Below are 20,258 nucleotides of genomic sequence, written 5' to 3' on the forward strand. Positions count from 1 at the left end.
AGGACCGTTGATCACTGTTCCTACACCAGTAGCCATGTCCAATCACAGTTAGAAGCACGCCCCTAGGGACACACTTAACCCCTCCTTCCCCAATAAAGTTAACCCCTTCCCTGCCAGTGTCATTTTGCATGTATAGTACTGATTACTGCAGTAATGTCACTGGTAACCCCAAAAGTGTCAAAAATGTCAGTCAAGGGTCCGATCTGTCCGCCGCAATGTCGCAGTACCGCAAAAAAAATCGCAGATCGCCGCCATTACGCGTTAAAAAAAAACAACAAAAATGCCAAAAATCTTTTTCTTAGTTAGTAAACGCAATAACTTTTGCACAAACCAATCAAAATACGCTTTTTGCAATTTTTTTTTACCAAACATATGTAGCATAAAACAAATTGGCCAAAAATGTAAAAAAATTTAGATTTTTACATTTTTTTGGGGGGAATTTCATATAAAAAAAATTTGAAAAATATTGTTATTTTTGCAAAATTTACGCTCTTTTTTTGTTTATAGCGCAAAAAGTAAAAATCGCACAGGTGATCAAATACCACCAAAAGAAAGCTCTGTTTGTGGGAAAAAAAGGACGTCAAATTCGTTTAGGTACAGTGTCGCACGACCGCGCAATTGTCTGTTAAAATCATGCAGTGCCGAATCGCAAAAAAAGCCCTGGTCAGGAAGGGGGTAAAATCTTCCGGGGCTTAAGTGGTTAAACTAACCGTCGTCAATTAGCATCTGACTGCCACTGTCCAACAATTTTTATTCAAACATGTCTTGAGAAATTCAAAGTAATGAACGAGCCTAAAATGTCATATAAATTTAAAGGTAAAATGGACTCTTAGGCAGTAGTGGATGCAGATTGACCAAATATTGAACACATGTAAGAACTGACTGTATGATAGCTGCATGAAAACTACACTTTTTAGTGTATGGAGTTTTGTACTTGTTTTTTAGAATACTCATTCAGATTAAAATGTATGCATATAGCAAGTTTGTGGTTATTATTATTTTTTACAAAATATAAATTTAGAATCCAGGTAGCCATTGCACTTCAAACAATTACAGCCTAACTTTTTAAAGTCCACTTAAATGGCTGCTTACACAGCTATCCCTTTTTATAGAGACAATTGGCCTATCTCAAGCTGAGAGTCTAGCATATTAGAGTCTAACCTATTGGCACATGACTCCAACAGTTCTCTGTTCTGTATCAGTTTTTTTATTTTAACAGATTTTCCTTATCTCTGCTAGCAAAGTCACATTAAGTATGTTACCATCCTCTTTTGAGTCCCTAGCAGCTTCTCCCCCCAGTACATCTTTCTTTTTCGACTACTCCTGCTCATTCATGGCTGCCTCTGGGCTTTAAAATGTTCATCTGTGTACTTTTTATGGGCACCACAACAACATGGTGAAATCTGCAGCACACAGGAACATGCTTGCACATTTGCAAAATGCATGTATGTTGATTGGTGTATGTCAGTTCTCACCCTGATAATCTTCCTGACCATACAGTCTGGTTGTCCAATATAGGGTTGGTTTCACTCTTAGATTTGATCCTGTGATTACATATCTTCTTCATACTGACCTTTGCTTAAATGACCATTTTGAACTCCATCTACCCTAAGGGTCCTTTTACACGAGCAGTGCACCTGGTGGACTCGGTTTTCCTCAGCGGGGATCGATCCGCCGATCCCCGCTGAGCAGGCAGATGAAAGCTCCATCTCCCCTTACTTTGCAGAGACAGACCTGTCAGATCCTCACTCTCCTCTATGGGAGATCGGATGAGAACGGACCGCCTCTCCGTTTTCATCCGATCCTATCCGATCCGATCCTCCAGACGGATGGAAAATAGGGTTTCCATCCGTCTTGATTTCACAGACAGGATCAGATCGGATAGCAGCAGGTGTCAGCCGACATGTCTCCGCTGACATCCGAGGCTCCATAGAGGTACATTGAGCATCCGATCAGGTCCACCTGAAAGAACTGACAGGTGGACCTGAACGGAAAGTCCGTGTGAAAGGGGCTTTACTCTTGCTCTCAGCTTTGACCTTGATCCTGGTTTACATTTTGACTTTCATGCATGGTTTGAGGATATCCTGGAGCGAATCCCCCCCTTTACCCCCAACTATTTTGCTGTCCATTCATAAACCATATCTATGCCAAGATGATTTGACCTTTTCTTGAATTATGACTACCCTGTGTTCTAGCCTCTGCTAATTTCCCTAAGGCTTCTTTCACACGGTCCGCCTCCGCAGGCGGATCCGTGTTGCTCAGCAGGGATCGATCCGCGATCCCCGCTGAGCCGGGCGGATGACAGCTCCGTCTCCGCTTGCAGAGCGGAGAGGGAGGTGTCTCAGCACCCGCTGCCCTCTATGGGGGATCGGAGGAGAGCGGACCGCTTGTCCGCTCTCATCAGATCCGCTCCGCTCCGATTACTGAACGGATGGAAAAATAGGGTTTCCATCCGTCCAGATTTCAGCACAGGATCGGATGCGGATGGCAGCGGGTGTCAGCGGAGGTGACCTCCGCTGACACCCGCTGCCCCATAGAGCTACATGGAGGATCCGATCAGATCCGCCTAAATAACTGACAGGCGGATCTGATCGGACCGGCCGTGTGAAAGAGCCCTAAAGCCCCCGAATGGGGCTTCTAAAAAAATTGTTAAAAAAAATGTAAAAAATAAAATTGTAAACAATAATAAAAAATAAAATAATAACAATAAAAACTACTGACACCCTCCACTGCTCTACTGACAACAAACTCTGCCCTAGTAACACTGTCCAGTGCTCTACTGACAGCGGCAGTATATATACACATGCGCATGCATATGTGTTTGAGTTTTGGGGTGCACATCCTAATGCAATAGGCTGCGCACACATATGGTGGGGAGCCTTTTTGACCGGCAGAATACAATGATTACTGCTAGCAGCTATAGCCACTGGCAGTAATTGCATGTAGAAAATCTGACAGGCAGGTTGTACCCAAGTCAATCGATTGACCACTGAACCATCTGAATTTCAATCTACGTATGTATGGCCAGCTTAGGTCTCACCTATTTCTATGTATCTTGTGGTCCTAGGACATGTAAATCTAGACAAGGGTTTCTGCCTCTCAGATAAGTTCCCACTGACATCAATGATCTTTTTAACTATCTGTAAGGGGCTAATTCTTCCCAACCACAAGTGTAAGGAGCAGGGCCGCTGTTAGGGGGAACCACCAGTCCTCCTGTAGGCTGCCCGGGCACACATGGGGAATCAGTGTGTTTGGGCGGAGGGGCAGTTACAGAAGGAAGCCCTGTGCGGCTCTCTGCAGCAGCTGAAAGCCAGTTTCTCCCCCTCCTTTCAGCTTTCAGACACAGGGCATCGTTCCTGTATTTGCTTCTCCCACACTGATTCCCCTCCCTGTTCTGCATGCTTCTGATTTCCCCCCTCCCTGTGTGCCACCCTTTCACTGTGCCTCCCCATCCCAGCAGTGCTGCAGGCTGCCCTGTGCTGTAAAAAAAATAACAGATTGTAAAAAAAAAAAAAAAAAAAAAATTAAACATTGTAATAAATAATTAACAAAAAAAAAAGTAAAATAAAATATTTGTAAAAATGTTGTAACATTTTAAAAAAATATATAATTTTTTCTTTTTAAAATGTAAAAAGCAATTAAAGAGGGCTAATTCACACAGGTTCTCTGTTTGTTTGTGTTCAGAAATTATGATTTTAGCAGGGTAAGCCCCGTGATTTCTAACAGCAGCCCTGGTAAGGAGCATTCTTCCCAGTAACCATCACACTAATGTATCATGAGTTGCAGGTTTATTAATTTGTATCAGGGGTTACCTAAGACCGGAAAAAATTATTTCTAAAGTCCCTCTGTGTTGTAAAGATTGAAAAAGGGTGATCTAGACAAATCACTTATTGTATGTCCGTTTTTCTAGGTCCTGTCATGCAGATATCCTGCTGTACAGGCTACAAGTGTACTACAGATGGCTGAATGTTTACAAAGCAATGTTTATAATGACCTGGACATCTGATAACAGTGAAAGGATTGCATTTGAATAGTTGCCTGGTGTCTATGGTAAAATTAAAGGGAAAAATGTTAAAATGCATAATACTGTAGCACTACTCCCTGGGGAGCTGCTTGAAGCGGGTTCCCCTGGATTACCCATAGCAACAATTTATTGACTCTCAGTGCTTTAAGTACTTGACTCAGTCAGGAAACAGTCCAGGAGATTTGTGTTTTTGTTGCTTTATTTTAGAACTTGGGATAGGAGAAGGGATGAGTGGGATACTCCAGCTGAATGAACTATGCACAACTTAAGGACTTCTAGCTATGTTGAGTGTGGCAAGGCCACTGCTTCACCTTGCCACTGAAGTGTCTGATAGGTGAACTATGTAGCAAATTACTCTTCAGGGCCCCTCCTGACACCCCCTTTTACCCTTACTCTTTAGGGTTCTCCTCAGCACCCCCTGTACTCTTGCTTACTGTGTGAGCTGATCTTCTGTCCTCTGACCTCACTGGAGTGGTCCCCCTTCCTGGGCAGACCCCTTGGCAAGCCCCCTGGTACTCACAGACACTGTTTTTTCCCAGCTCCAATGTCAGCTTTTCAGGACCCTCAAGGTTCAGCTCCACACTTGGCTCTCCCGGCCGACTGCCCATGTCCACTTTCCTGTAGGAGGAGAGACAGCCGTCACCCTCCTCCTCCTGGGACTCTACTTCCTGCCAAAGATGCCCTGTCACATGTGCCCTTGGCTTTTATGGTCAATCCCAGGATGTACTGCAGTGGTGCCCTCCCACTGGGACTGTCACAAAAGCCGTTTGCCACCGGCCAGGTTTCCTCCACTGTCTAACAGGCTCCTCTATTGGTTACAGTGGGGACACTCCCTCAGACCAAGTGACTCACACCTGGACACATGGTACAGGCATAACTAACAGATCAGGCTCCCCTGATAAGCAGATGGAGCATAACAATGCTTTTAACCTAGCACCTATCTAGGAGGGTGCTACATTACTTTAGACTAAATTTTACTTTTTTTTATGACAGAATCATTAAGGAATAATTTCTGAACAACAGTGCATAGCAGGAAGCAAGCCTACATATGTAATGTGAAAATATGGCTGCTCCTATCTACCGGTATACAAACTATTACCATACACTGATAACATTATTTACATTAATCAGACAAAAAAACGTTAATGCAAACTTTTACTCTGGCTGAACCAAAAAGATCTCCTAAAACATATCAATTTCTGTAGAATTCGGTAGCTATGAATAGGATAGAATGAATATTTAAATGCAATATTTCACAAATGTCAGGCCCTTTTTATAGGGAAAAAAAACAAGCATGGCCATATGTTCACTAGAAAGGAGAAAACATCTTGGATCATGTGTACACAAATGTTCCTTAGGGTTATAAAGCTGTTCAGTATTCCCATTTCAGAGCATCAGATCATATTTCAAATATTCTGTTACTGACATACCGTATGCACAGGTTATTAGGAGGTCTAAGCCATCATTAAAAATGGCAACGTTTTGGATAGACTAAGCCATACCTGTTTGCAGGATTGATTTCAATGCACTAATCAAAATAATCTTAAGGAGGTCAGTGCTCATGATGACATACATTAGCAAATGTGCCGAGGATGTAGCAACTACTAATTTAGTAAAGTTATTTGCCAAGCATACACATTGAAAAAAATAATAAGGTGATGATTCTGCTAGGAGAGAAGAACACAGCTTTTAAATCTGGGATAGCGAAGCTTATAATGTAGCTAGAGCAAGCTTAAAAAGTGGTATTAGGTAGGCTAAGGAGAAATACCAATTGAGGCTAAAGAGGGGGTCTTAAGTCAAATAATTCTAAGGATGTGTCGCAGGTAATACAAACAATTGTAAAAAAAAAAAGTAAAAATTAGGAGGGGGGGGGGGGGGGCAGTGTAGCCTCCCTCCCAGATGACTTAAAGTGCTTGTAAACGATCACCTTGTAAAACAACCCATTCAGTTTAAAACTGAGATGAAATGCAAACATTTGTGTATATATATATATAAAAACATTATAAATACCCTTTTTTCCCCTTCTGTACAAGTGGTCAGATTCTCTCTATTCTCAGCAGCATAAGAGCTAGGGAGAGGAGAAGCAGCAGCACACTGATCTTCCCAGTGAAAGGCTGTCCTGGGGAGGGGGGGGGGCAAGTCTGATCATTGGAGGAGAGCAGCCTGAGTTCCCAGCACAGCACTGACCATGGTGTGTTCTCCCACCTAGTGTGGTCAGTTTTTTTAGGAAAGCAAAGGGACTCGCAAGGATGCCAGGGATTTCACACAAAGGAAGCAAAAAAAAAAGAGAACAGGATACTTTTCATACAAGCACATGGTACAGCAGGCACATATCAGGTATTTGAAATGCTTGGGTAACAAGCAGTATTAAACCCAAAAGCAACCATTTATTATATTGCAGCTTACCAATTCTTAGTTGTGATGGCTGCATTTGTTTCCTTTTTTGCTTTCCTTTGATTGGTAAGCTGCAAAATAATACATTTTTGGTTTTGGGTTAAATACCACTTGAAATAACTGCTATGCCTGTCTTGACCAGCTAAGTAAAGATGTGCTAGTCAAATTGACCCCCATCTCTGGGAGAGGTACCCTTTGCAGTATCTGGCTCAGATGTGAGGGGGAATCTCCAGGTAGTTTATGTGAAAAAGGCAGCTGGGCCTGATAACATTGCTGGATGTGTTATGTAGGGTTATGCTTTTCAACTAGCTGAGGAACCTACAGATGTATTTAACCACTTACAGCCCGCCCGCCGTCATATGTCGGCGAGACGGTGCGGCTATTATCCTGGGCGGACATCATATGACGTGACCCAGGAAATGCAGGGCAGGCGCGCGATCGCGGGCGCGCCACCGTGCACTGCCGGTGTCGGCGTGTCCCCGGGACACAGCCGGTCACCGGCAGGGGGGAAACAGCCAATAGGCATGGCTGTTTCCCACGTGATCGGCTGTGTTCCAATGACACAGCCGATCACAATGGAGGCGCCCGGGAGATGACCGCGCAGCGCGGTCATGTCGGTGGCACTGTGTTCCGTAGGAACACAGCTGTCACCGGCAGTAGTAAACAGTCACCGACAGTGACTGTTTACTATGTGATCGGCTGTGAATCCATTCACAGCCGATCACAAAATGTAAACAAAGAGCAGTAACTCAGTGTTACTAGCTCTTCTCTCCTCATACAGTTTCCAGTATGAGGGGAGCAGAGCTAGAAATAGTGAGTTACTGATCTGTACACATTTAAAAAGTAAAATCACACCAATAAAGGTCCCCACACAGTCCTCAGCCCCCCCCCAATGTCACCTGTCACCCAACAGTCACCTCATCAGTGCCCAGAAATTGACACCCATAACGTTCACATGTGAGCGCAGCGATCGCGGGCAGAATCACCGCGATTCTGCCCGCGATCCGGAAATCATTGCAAATTGCGGGACGCCTGTGCGTTGCCCGTTTTTTGCAATAGCACCCCAAACGCTGTGCGATGTTGCCACCATTTCCGCCTGCCGAATCGCGGTAACATCGCGCAAACAACGCATGACGCCCAAAAAAGGTACAAGAGCTTCTTTGGGGCGTCATGCGTTGTTTGCGTGATGTTACCGCGATTCGGCAGGCGGAAATCACTGCAACATCGCACAGCGTTTGGGGTGCTATTGCAAATCACGGGCAACGCACAGGCATCCCGCAATTTGCAATGATTTCTGGATCGTGGGTGGAATCGCTACGCTCACATGTGAACGTAGCCTAAAGTTCACCGGTCACCAGAGACTGCCATCAGTACCGCCGTGCACCATCGCCCGTCACCTGTCACCCATCAGTGACCATCGCCCGTCACCTGTCACCCCATCAATCACCGTCACCTGTCACCCCATCAGTCATCGTCATCTGTCACCCCATCAGTCATCGTCATCGGTCACCCTATCAGTCATCGTCATCTGTCACCCTATCAATCATCGTCACTTGTCACCCCATCAGTGATCGTCACTTGTCACCCCATCAATCATCGTCACATGTCACCCCGTCAGTGATTGTCATCTGTCACCCCATCAATCATCGTCACTTGTCACCTCACCAATCATCATCACCTGTCACCTCATCAATCATTGTCACCTGTCACCCCATCAGTCATTGTCACCTGTCACCCCATCAGTCATTGTCACCTGTCACCCCATCAGTCATCGTCACCTGTCACCCCATCAGTCATCGTCACCTGTTTGCCATATACATGCAATCACTTACTGACCGCCTAACGACTATATGCGTCGGCCATTAAAAGCTAAATACTGGGGTTATGGCAGCAGATAGCCCCCATAACCCCGGTATTTTTTGAAACGGCGGGCGGTCGGCTTTCAGATAAGGGTGGTCCCAGTGGCGGATTCGCCGCGGAATTACCCTTACGGTGCAGGGGAAGAGGTGCCCCCCCCCCTCCTGCCGCGTCCCAGACGTTTTCCCAGCTTACCGGACCCGCCGGCAGCGGGGAAAACTATCCGGTCCGGGATCCTCAGAGACAGGAAGTCGAGTGAGGGCAAGATGGCCCTCACTCGACTCTATGGTCTTGGAGGACCGGAGCTATGTCAAAAGACGTTGCCTAGCAACCGGTTTAAAGGGCCGCTTTTTTTTTTGCTTTTTTTTTTTTTTCCTCTTTCAACAATTTTTTCTTTTTTTTTTTCTTTTTAAGTGTAGTTGTGAGGTGTGAGGTCTTTTTGACCCCAGATCTCACAATAAAGAGGACCTGTCATGCCTATTTCTATTACAAGGGATGTTTACATTCCTTGCAATAGGAATAAAAATGATCAAAACATTTTTTTTTTTAAACTGTGTAAAAATAAAAAAATAATAAATAAAATAAATAGGAAAAAAAAAAAATGTAAGCGCCCTGTCCCCGTTAGCTCGCGCGCAGAAGCAAACGCATACGCAAGTCCTGCCCACATATGTAAACGGTGTTCAAACCATACATGTGAGGTATCGCCGCGATCATTAGAGCGAGAGCAATAATTTGAGCCCTAGACCTCCTCTGTAACTCTAAGCTAGTAACCTGCAAAAATTTTTAAAATATTGCCTATGGGGATTTTTAAGTACCAATGTTTGGCGCCATTCTGTGAGCATGCGCAATTTTGAAGCATGACATGTTGGGTATCTAATTACTCGGCGTAACATTATCTTTCACATTATGGAAAAAAATTGGGCTAAATTTATTGTTTTCTTATTTTTTAGTTAAAAAAAGTGAATTTTTTTTCAAAAAAATCGCATTTGGAAGACTGCTGCGCAAATATGGTGTGATAAAAAATATTGCAATGATCTCCATTTTATTCTCTAGGGTCTCTGCTAAAAAAAAAATATATAATGTTTGGGGGTTCTAAGTAGTTTTCTAGCAAAAAAAAATGATTTTAGCTTGTAAACACCAAGTGTCAAAAATAGGCCCAGTCTTAAAGTGGATAAATGGACAACTTTGTGTAAAGCGCTACTTGGATGTTAGGCCTATGTATGCAGAGTCCTTTCATCCTCGCGCCGGCTGGTTTCCGGCTTAGTGCACACACTACTCAGCAGTCCTGGGAGACTGACCTCCTCGCACTCGTGTTGCTTGCTGCCAGGTGCCCTTGCCTACTCCAGCCCAGGGGGATGTAAGCATTTTATGTACTTTGTTTTTCGGTTATCAATACCAATAAACTGTTAACCCTTTCTATACTGGATGTTCACCTGACTTCCTTATCCATTGCATACCGGTGTGGTTCATGCGCTGCCTTCCTCATGTACTTTTATCTATTTTCTGTTGTTTGAACAACTACTGCATTGTTGCCCTTTTACCCATTATAATGAATTGCTTTGGAAAACTGGTTTTACAGCCTTTTAAAGAATGTACCGGTACCAGTAAGGTCAGATGCTTTTCAGTTTACATAATTTGACCGAGTAAGTAATTGCTATAGCTCTTCTTACTACCTTTACCCTAGGTTCACATGAGGTTGTGGTTTTCCAGCGTGTTTTGTGGTGCGTTTTGCATTTTAGAACACGCAATTTCGATGCATTGTTGCATGCAGCTTTAATGGTTTTTTTTTTCCTCTTTAACAAACTTTGAATAGCCGATTCTTAAGGAGAGGGTGGCTGCCGAATCCCTAACAACTAGGGAGTCATCAGCTGTCCGAGGGCTTCCCTGCTGACAGCTGAATGTAAAAAAATAAAATTCCAGACTATAAAAAAAATTGTGAAAGCCTCTTTTTCGTTATGGAGGATGCATAACTAATATGTCCTTTGAACTGACATACCTGCATGTATGCATTATGCTCCCTTTATATTGGAATCTGAATTGTACACTTTTCTATAACAATAAAAAGTTTGAAAAGAAAAAAAAAATATCTTCGGGTCAGGTATGGATTTTGAGGGGAACATTACACCATAATTTAAAAATAAATGGCATGGAGTCCCCCCAAAAATCCATTCCATACCCCTATCCGAGCATGCAGCCAGGCAGGTCAGAAAAGGGTGGGAACGAGTGCCCCCCCTCCTGAACCATACCAGGCCACATGCCCTCAACGTCAACATAGGGGGTTGCTTTGGGGCAGGGTCCCCCCAAAGCACCTTGTCCACATGTTGATGTGGGCAAGGGCCTCTACCCTGGCTGGTGGTTGCGGGGGTCTGTGGGGAGAGGGCTTTTCGGAATCTTGAAGCCCCCTTTAACAAGGGAGTCTCCAGATCCAGGCCCCCCATGTGAATGAGTATTGGGTACATAGTATCCCTACTCATTCACCAAAAAAAAAAAAAAAAAAAAGGTGTAGTATAAAAGATGGACAGTAGGCAGTTTTTGACAATTCCTTTTTTTAAAAAAAAAAAACATAAACAATGACCCCCAAAGTAAATCTATCATCAATCATGAGGAATCACCCCGCCACAACAAAAAAAAACAACCGTCCACTTCCGCCGTCTGACAGTTCTTAAATAACTAAGAGTAGAACTGACTCCAGGCTGGATGGAAGAGCTGTGCGGCACTTCACACCTGACTATTCTTATGTGCCTGTTTTCTTAATGGGACATGTGAGTGGCCAATTTTTAGTCATTTTACCCAAATAAAGATTTAAAATATTGCACTTAGCTGCGCCATGTCTTTTTCTTCCTCTTTTGCTCTTTTATCTGGGAATAGAAAACTTGAGGAGGTGATGTAGGGAAAATGGTTTGCAGTTAGATGTGAACAAAGGAAATGATTACAGATTTTAGAAGGAGGGGGATTGAGGGTTATACTCCTGTGGTTATAGCTGGGGAGGAGGTCGAGATGGTGACTCATTTTAAGCAAATATTACAGATGACGCTTCATGGTCAGCACACACACTATATTACCAAAAGTATTGGCAACAATGAGTGCACCGCGCATTGTAGTTTATGTGCATGTGCGAGATTGGGAGGTGCGTGCTGGGTAGAAGATACCAGAGGGTTCACATGCCCACACTGAAGATGGGAGCGGAGGGGACAGCAAGGTTAGTTTAAAAAAAAAAAGCATATTACACCATACCATCATTACATATTAATACTGTTTGTTATTATTTAGGTACAAACATCACATGGGTGTTTAACCACTTAAGGACCACCCGCCACAGTTATACTGCGGCAGGCAGCCCATCCTGCACAAACCAATGTTGGTCGCGCACCTGTAGCTAGCGGGTCTCGCCCCCACTTGGCTCTGATTGCCGCCTGACACCCGCGATCGTTCCCCGCTGAGAGAGAAGGATGGTCTGCTGTTGTAAACACAGCTGACCGTTCTTCTCTCTGGAATGATCACAGAGCTCCTGTGATCCTGCTATATAGGATCACAGGTCTATGTGATTATTTCACAAGCCCCGCCCCCAATACAGTTAGAATCACTCCCCTAGGCTCACATTTAACCCCTTGATCACCCACAGTGTTAACCCCTTCCCTGCCCGTGTCATTATTACAGTAACAGTGCATATTTGTAGCATTGATTACTGCAGTAATGCCCCCAAAAGTGTCCAAAATGTCAGTTAGGAGTTCAATCTGTGTGCCGCAATGTCGCAGTCCCGCTAAAAATAGCACATCGCCGCCATTACTAGTAAAAAAAAAATAAAACAATAAAAATTACATCAATCTTTCTCGCAGTTTGTAGACGCGATAACTTTTGTGCAAACCAATCAAAATACTTATTGCGATTTTTTTTTTATACCAAAAATATGTAGCAGAAAACAAATTGCCCTAAAATTTAAAAAAATGTTGATTTTAAAAACTTTTTGGGGAATGTTATATAGCAGAATGTGAAATTTTTTCTTTTTTTTTTTTTTTTAGAATTGTTGCTCTTTTTTTGTTTGTAGCGCAAAAAAAAAAAATCGCAGAGGTGATCAAATACCACCAAAAGAAAGCTCTATTTATGGGAAAAAAAGGACATCAGTTGTATTTAGGTACAGCATCGGTACGACTGCGCAATTGCTTGTTAACCTTCTTAGCGGTATTCCCAAGCGTGGCTCGGGGTTAGATTTCAGAGCTAAAAGCGGTAACCCCGAGCCACACCCGGTGTACCGCCAGAAGCATTGCTGGATCCTGAAAGCGGGGTTACTTACCTTGTCACCGGGATCCAGCGAGGTATCCCGGCGGTGTCTAGCGGCGGATCTTCCTCCCGATCCTCTCCGTGCCCCGGCTTCTGTCTCCTGCGACGTGACGTTCGCAGGGGGGTGGAACCGGCGGCAAATTCAAATGTAAAACACACCAAACACACTGATACAATGCAAAATAAAAAAAATCACATTAGTTTGCCCCCCCCCCCCCCCAGTGCCCTTTCCTGCAGTTTTACTGTACTTTTTATGTATATATATATATATATATATATATATATATATATATGTATGTATGTGTGTGTGTGTATATATATATATATATATATATATGTATATATATGCAGTGGCGGCTGGTGCTCAAAATTTTTGGGGGGGGGGGGCGCCAAAGAAAAATGTAATAGGTATTGCTTCGCGCCAAAAAACGCAGTAAAAAAATTGTGTGACTTTGAAGCTGTGCCCCCTTCAATGCAATGAACACTGTGCTGTGCCCCCTTCGATGCAATAAACACTGTGCTGTGCCCCCTTCAATGAAATAAACACTGTGCTGTGCCCCCTTCAATGCAATGAACACTGTGCTGTGCCCCCTTCAATGCAATGAACACTGTGCTGTGCCCCCTTCAATGCAATGAAGACTGTGCTGTGCCCCCTTCAATGCAATGAACACAGTGCTGTGCCCCCTTCAATGCAATAAACACTGTGCTGTGCCCCCTTCAATGCAATAAACACTGTGCTGTGCCCCCTTCAATGCAATGAACACTGTGCTGTGCCCCCTTCAATGCAATGAACACTGTGCTGTGCCCCCTTCAATGCAATGAACACTGTGCTGTGCCCCCTTCAATGCAATAAACACTGTGCTGTGCCCCCTTCAAAGCAATGAACACTGTGCTGTGCCCCCTTCAATGCAATAAACACTGTGCTGTGCCCCCTTCAATGCAATGAACACTGTGCTGTGCCCCCACAATGCAGAGTTCAGCGTGCATGCCCCTTTCAATGCAGAGCGCCACAGCATTGTCCCCAATCACTGCAGAGCGCCACAGCATTGTCCCCCAATGATTGCAGAGTGCCCACAGCATTGTCCCCCAATGATTGCAGAGTGCCCACAGCATTGTCCCCCAATGATTGCAGAGTGCCACAGCATTGTACCCCAATGATTGCAGAGTGCCACAGAATTGTACCCCAATGATTGCAGAGTGCCACAGAATTGTACCCCAATGATTGCAGAGTGCCCACAGCATTGTACCCCAATGATTGCAGAGTGCCACAGAATTGTACCCCAATGATTGCAGAGTGCCCACAGCATTGTACCCCAATGATTGCAGAGTGCCACAGAATTGTACCCCAATGATTGCAGAGTGCCACAGCATTGTACCCCAATGATTGCAGAGTGCCCACAGCATTGTACCCCAATGATTGCAGAGTGCCCACAGCATTGTACCCCAATGATTGCAGAGTGCCACAGAATTGTACCCCAATGATTGCAGAGTGACACAGCATTGTACCCCAATAAATGCAGAGTGCCCACAGCATTGTACCCCAATGATTGCAGAGTGCCCACAGCATTGTACCCCAATGATTGCAGAGTGCCACATTATTGTACCCCAATGATTGCAGAGTGCCCACAGCATTGTACCCCAATGATTGCAGAGTGCCCACAGCATTGTACCCCAATGATTGCAGAGTGCCACAGCATTGTACCCCAATGATTGCAGAGTGCCCACAGCATTGTACCCCAATGATTGCAGAGTGCCCACAGCATTGTACCCCAATTATTGCAGAGTGCCACAGAATTGTACCCCAATGATTGCAGAGTTACACAGCATTGTACCCCAATAAATGCAGAGTGCCCACAGCATTGTACCCCAATAATTGCAGAGTGCCCACAGCATTGTGCCCCAATGATTGCAGAGTGCCACAGAATTGTACCCCAATGATTGCAGAGTGCTCACAGCATTGTACCCCAATGATTGCAGAGTGCCACAGAATTGTACCCCAATGATTGCAGAGTGCCACAGAATTGTACCCCAATGATTGCAGAGTGCCCACAGCATTGTACCCCAATGATTGCAGAGTGCCACAGCATTGTACCCCAATGATTGCAGAGTGCCCACAGCATTGTACCCCAATAAATGCAGAGTGCCCACAGCATTGTACCCCAATAAATGCAGAGTGCCCCCAGCATTGTACCCCAATGATTGAAGAGTGCCACAGCATTGTACCCCAATAAATGCAAAGTGCCCACAGCATTGTACCCCAATAAATGCAGAGTGCCCACAGCATTGTACCCCAATGATTGCAGAGTGCCACAGAACTGTACCCCAATGATTGCAGAGTGCCACAGCATTGTACCCCAATGATTGCAGAGTGCCACAGAATTGTACCCCAATGATTGCAGAGTGCCACAGCATTGTACCCCAATGATTGCAGAGTGCCCGCAGCATTGTACCCCAATGATTGCAGAGTGCCCACAGCATTGTACCCCAATGATTGCAGAGTGCCCACAGCATTGTACCCCAATGATTGCAGAGTGCCCACAGCATTGTACCCCAATAAATGCAGAGTGCCCACAGCATTGTACCCCAATAAATGCAGAGTGCCACAGCATTGTACCCCAATAAATGCAGAGTGCCCACAGCATTGTAACCCAATGATTGCAGAGTGCCCACAGCATTGTACCCCAATAAATGCAGAGTGCCCACAGCATTGTACCCCAATAAATGCAGAGTGCCCACAGCATTGTACCCCAATAAATACAGAGTGCCACAGCATTGTACCCCAATGATTGCAGAGTGCCACAGCATTGTACCCCAATGATTGCAAAGTGCCACAGCATTGTACCCCAATAAATGCAGAGTGCCCACAGCATTGTACCCCAATAAATGCAGAGTGCCCACAGCATTGTACCCCAATGATTGCAGAGTGCCCACAGCATTGTACCCCAATAAATGCAGAGTGCCCACAGCATTGTACCCCAATAAATGCAGAGTGCCGACAGCATTGTCCCCCAATCAATGCAGAGACCAGCGTGCGTGCTCCCTTCAATTTAATGCACTTACCTGGCGGCGGCGGCGGGTTCTTCCCTCCTCGATCCAGTCCGTCCTCTCTGCGGCGGCGGCGGGAAGGTGAGCGGCTTCTCCCTCGTCCTCCGAGCGGCGGTGACGGTGAGTGACTGACTCGCGCACCGGCACCGCCACCATTGTGACGTCAGGGATCGGATGTCCTGGATGATGATTGGTCCAGGCTGGAGACTGGACCAATCACAGCCAGGATATCAGAAAGTGGGGGTGTCCAATCGCAAAGACTTGCGCTCGGGTTACGCCCCCAGAAGGCTGCCGATCTGTGCCTCTTCTGGGACGTAACCCCACCCCCCCCTAGCCACCACTTCCATTACAGAGGCCGGCGAACCCAATTTTTTTAAAACTTTATTTGTTCGCTTTGTCATTTTTTTTTTCTTTTTTTTTTTTTCTTTTTTTAGGGGTAGGGGGCGGCGCCCTGGCGCCCCCTATGCACGGGCCGCTACTGTATATATGTATAAATACATACTTTAACTTATTTATAGTTTTTTATTATATTATAATTTATGATTTTGTGTTTCAAACTTTATCATACCCAAGATGTTATAAAGAAGAACGCACAGTAAAAAAAATCATATGTAAATAGTTGGTTTGGGCTGCTCATTCTTAAGAATTGCATGCAAAATAATTGTACCGCTTTCAGCACCTAAAATCTGAAAGAATCATACCGCCAGGGAGGTTAAACTAACGCAGTGCCGAATCACAAAAAATGGCCTGGTCATTAAGGGGGCAAATCCTTCTGGTCCAGAAGTGGTTAAAAAAAAATCCAGCTGGAACTTCGCTTTAAAATATTATTCGGGGTGCATTTACCTTTTAAACAAAAGGTTTCTGGATACGTGATCACAATATTGAAATAAATTACCGATTGCACTAATTATTTTCAGCTGCTAATTGTTTACATTTTGCTAATAGATTCAGTATTAGTTCAATATCCACATACAAGATATGCCAAACCTTGTTGTAGAATAATTAGAAGAGTTCAGGCTATGATTAAAATCAATCCAAGCTAGCAAGGGTTGTACTATTCACATTTCCAGTAAGTGGTCATCTGGTTTTCATCACATGGCAACCAAGACTGTAAAACTAGTACAGATAAACATACCAATCCACAGTTCTTTAATTATAGATATGGAGATACACAGAGTACACAATGAGTTTATCCTCCAAAATCCACCTATTTTCGACTTTTTACTCTCTACATGATGTATTCATGCAGCAAACTAATACACTGTACATTTCATAATGCTTATTGTGTTTTTCATTGCATCGTTCAGAAACTCTAATACTTTCAAACATATCAAACATTGTATGTATGATCACCTTAAAATGAGCCTGTCCATTGCCCACAGAAGGCTAAGCAACTACCACTTAAGGACAAAGCCTATTTCTGACACATGTTGTTTACAAATCAGTATTGTTTTCTAGAAAATTACTTAGAACTCCCTAAACATTATATATACACACACACACATATATATAATATATATTTTTTAGCAAAGACTCTGGAGAATAAAATGACGGTCGTTGCAATATTTTTTGTCACACGGTATTTGCGCAGCGGTCTTTTAAACGCAATTTTTTTGGGGAAAAATAAATTTCACTGCATTTAAAAAAAAACTAAACAGTAAAGTTAGCCCAATTTTGAGGTATATTGTGAAAGATGATGTCACGCGGAGTAAATAGATACCTAACATGTTACGGTTTAAAATTGCGCATACTCGTGGAATGGCGACAAACTACATTCATTTGCGGGCGCGACTTACTTATATGGATTCTTTCGTGCGCGAGTTCATGGCCGCGGGAGCGCTTAAAATTTTTTTTCCCTTTATTTATTTTGTTTATTTTTATATTTTTAGCGCTGTTTAAAATAAAAAAAAAATCTGATCACTTTTATTGCTGTCACAAAGAATGTAAACATCTTTTGTGACAGTAATAGGTACCCCTCCACTGCACTTCAAAGTATTCAAAATGCCAAAATCTTAATTTTTGAATACTGAGAGTTTTTTTTTAAATCGGCGCCGTTAGCAACCAAGTAAATTGGAAGTGACATGGTGAGGTCGCTTCTGGATTACTACGTCGGGGACCCGATCAAAGTCTAATCCGGCTTTGTTAGGGACTCCAACCAGCCGGTGGACGTGCTGGCTGGTTGCTTGGGTCTCCCAGGTGGGACAGGAGACCCGGGCAGAGCCGCGGAAGGCGGTGGAAGGGGGGGCATCCCCTCCCACTCGCTGGGATAATGGCCGAGCGGTGCTGAGCCGTATCGGCTGTTATCTTCAAAAAGCTGACCACCGACTCTAAAAAATGGCAGCTACATGCATCATCCCGGTACAACCACTTCTGCAGGCCGACGTACAGGTACATCGGGTTTCGGGAAGTGGTTAAAGCAGAACAAAACTGTATCTGAACACCACAAACTGAAAATGTTATTTTGTTATATATGGGTGTGATGAGCACTATAGAGGATGAACTGCAAATAAGAGGCACAAAGCTAGTAAACCATAAATAAATAAAACAGATATGGAGGATAACCAGCACACAGCTATAAATAATTACATATCATGTATGTATATGGTAATGAGTCCAAGAGAAGAGTTCATATATAATGGATGTTGTCAATATGGAGCACTTTTGCAGATAGGCAGCCAACTGTCAGAGTAAGAAGTGGCTCTGTAGGTATATAAACGCAAAGGAAGGCAGCGCCATTCTAAGTGCAGTATTAGGGTAAAAATACCACGTTTAATAAAAGGATCAGTCACGCCGTATGGGCAGTGGGTGGGGGAGCCAAGCATTACCAGAGGGACAGGGAACCAGCGGTGGGCATGGTTGTTCGGGCAATGCGTGCTCCTTCCTCAGACCACAGTTAAGGTGGCTGCCCAGGAGGTTTGAGGAAGGAGCACGCATGCTCCAAACATTGCTCTACCGCCCCCTGCCCCGGAGCCCTGGACTCCACTGGTGCTGCCGACAACATGAGGCACTGCAGACTCCAGCTTTCCACTCGAATGGGCCCATACAGCGTGGCTGATCCGATATGCCATTTTACTCTGTATATCTTATGAGTGCATCCTTTTATTAAATGTGACACTTTGACCCTAATACTGCACTTAGATTTGTGCTGCCTTCTTTTGCCTTTATATTTTAGTTATAGGTAAGGCATTGTGGGCTGTTCCCAGAGCTGGGCTTAAAATTCAGGCAACGTATTATAAATGTGCAGAGATGTGACACAATAAAGTTTTGTTATTTCACCATGATGACTTGGCAGATGTTATGCCACAGCATAAAAACTCAATTTGGCATTGTAGAAGATAGCATAGAAATCTGTCTGCTGAAAGCGTTTGAGCACCGTTCATTCTACTTAATTTACTACATGATGGCTATCTAATCACATATCAAATATCTCAAGTAGCATACAAATATGGTACATTGCCAACACAAAATTGCAAGGTATAAACCTGTCATCTTGTCACTGAATTTGAATGACAGGCTGTTTAAAATGAGTAGTTCATGGTACTCAGTAGCCAAAGGGATTGTCAATTATTCATATTTTGTGACTACATCATAGGGCACAGTTATGTGAAGGGGGGGTGCTATAAAATGGGTGAGGACAGTTATGTTAAGGGGGTTGCTATAAAATGGGTGAGGACTGTAATGTGAAGGAGGATGCTATAAAGGGGGTTGAGGACAGGAATGTGAAGGGGTGCTATGAATGGAGTGAGGACAGTTATGTGAAAAGGGGTGCTATAAAGAGGGGGGTACAGTTATGTGAAGGGGGTGCTATAAAATGGGTGAGGACAGTTATGTGAAGGGGGTGCTATAGAGAGGGAAAGGACAGTTATCTGAAGGGGGGTGCAATAAAGGGGGGGTGAGGACAGTTATGTGAAGGAGGGTGCTATAAAGAATTGGGACTACAGTTATGTGAAGGGGGTGCTAAAAAATGGGTGAGGACATTTATGTGAAGGGGGGGTGCTATGAAGGGGGTGAGGATGGTAATGTGAAGGGGTGCTAAAAAGGGGGTGAGGAAAGTTATGTGAAGGGGGTGCTATGAAGAGGAGGGTACAGTAATGTAAAGGGGGTGCTATAAAGGGGTGAGGACAGTTATGTGAAGGGGATGCTGGAACTGGAGAGAGTCCAGAGAAGGGCAACAAAAATAATTAGGGGAATGGAGGACATCAGCTATGAGGAAAGACTACAAGCACTGAACCTATTCTCTCTGGAGAAGAGACAATTGAGGGGGGATATGATATCAATGTACAAATACTGTACTGGCGACCCGAGCATAAGGAACAAACTATTCAGAGAAAGGAGATACAATAAGACACGTGGCCACTCACTAAAACTTGAGGAAAGGCAGTTTAACCATAAAGTGCGTAAGGGGTTCTTCACTGTAAGAGCGATAAGGATGTGGAATTCTCTTCCACAAGCAGTCGTATCAGCAGTGAGCATTGATAGTTTCAAAAAACTATTAGATGGACACCTTAAAGACCACAACATACAGGGGTATACAATGTACGGTTAAAAGCAAACACACACACACACATCATAGGTTGAACTGGATGGACTGATGTCTTTTTTCAACCTCACTATCTATGTAACTATGTGCTATAAAGGAGGCGAGGACAGTTATGTGAAG

At 44.2% G+C, this 20,258-nt stretch overlaps 1 protein-coding gene across 2 annotated transcripts in view; it reads left to right on the plus strand.

The window, feature by feature from the left end:
- SUSD1 (sushi domain containing 1) overlaps positions 1-20,258 on the plus strand; it is a 265,066-nt gene that overhangs the window by 195,516 nt on the left and 49,292 nt on the right. The window lies entirely within an intron of this gene.

Source organism: Pelophylax lessonae (assembly GCF_965119305.1).
Source record: "Pelophylax lessonae genome assembly, chromosome: 1".
Lineage (NCBI taxonomy): Eukaryota > Metazoa > Chordata > Amphibia > Anura > Ranidae > Pelophylax > Pelophylax lessonae.